Source organism: Limulus polyphemus, unplaced genomic scaffold, assembly GCF_000517525.1.
Source record: "Limulus polyphemus unplaced genomic scaffold, Limulus_polyphemus-2.1.2 Scaffold1656, whole genome shotgun sequence".
Lineage (NCBI taxonomy): Eukaryota > Metazoa > Arthropoda > Merostomata > Xiphosura > Limulidae > Limulus > Limulus polyphemus.
This window is the reverse complement of record NW_013667266.1, coordinates 53869-55044: the sequence shown is the minus strand read 5'-3', so window position 1 is coordinate 55044 and position 1176 is coordinate 53869. Positions and strand designations below refer to the sequence as shown.

Below are 1176 nucleotides of genomic sequence, written 5' to 3'. Positions count from 1 at the left end.
AATAAATAATAGGATTTTCTGTGGAATAAACATAAGAACTTCATGATTACAAAAAAATACGGCTATCATATACTCTTCATGGGTGAAAAAATAAATAATAGGATTTTCTGTGGAATAAACATAAGAACTTCATGATTACAAAAAAATTATAAAAACTTAGTATGTGTATTTGTAATGCAAAATATGTAATATTAAGATATCAACATGATAACTGATATATGTATTTTAAAATTATATTAAATAATGTATATACACTTTTAGAAAACCATTCAGTACAATAGGTGGGTTTGTAGGAGTTCACAATGTCGTTTGTAAATAGCCCATATACAAACCTAATGAAAAGAGAAATTAATAGTTACACACCAAAGGTGTAAAGAATACGTCACGAGATTGTAGAAAAGCTAAAATTTTCTTTTTCGTGGAAAAACAAAACAAAAATGTACACAAAGTTATAGAGTCAAATGTCACGATGTGTACTACAAAAGGTACCATAGTCGATCTTACGACATACACGAAGTATTCATGTATAAATACGTAATATGGTCATGGGGTATATTAAGCCAGATGAAAACGAAACCTAAGTGAGTTAAGGTTACTTGCGTAAAGGAGTCAAAACACCTTACATGCATGGAAACGTAAAAACTCTAAAAATAATATTCTTAAGGATAAAGCAGCTTCTATGAAAAAGGCAGCTACATCAAATTAAGTAGCTACATCAAATTAAGTAATTATATCAAATTAAGTAATTATATCAAATTAAGTAGCTACATCAAATTAAGTAATTATATCAAATTAAGTAATTATATCAAATTAAGTAGTTATATCAAATTAAGTAGCTATATCAAATTAAGTAGCTATATCAAATTAAGTAGTTATATCAAATTAAGTAGTCATATCAAATTAAGTAGCTATATCAAATTAAGTAGCTATATCAAATTAAGTTGTTATATCAAATTAAGTAGTTATATCAAATTAAGTAGCTATATCAAATTAAGTAGCTATATCAAATTAAGTTGTTATATCAAATTAAGTAGCTATATCAAATTAAGTAGCTATATCAAATTAAGTAGTTATATCAAATTAAGTAGTCATATCAAATTAAGTAGCTATATCAAATTAAGTAGCTATATCAAATTAAGTAGTTATATCAGATTAAGTAAGCTTTTGGTATTTTTT

General features: G+C 25.1%; 1 protein-coding gene across 4 annotated transcripts in view; it reads right to left on the bottom strand.

Annotated features, from left to right (window-relative positions):
- Positions 1–1176, bottom strand: part of LOC106464456 (irregular chiasm C-roughest protein-like) — a 72487-nt gene that overhangs the window by 21977 nt on the left and 49334 nt on the right. The window lies entirely within an intron of this gene.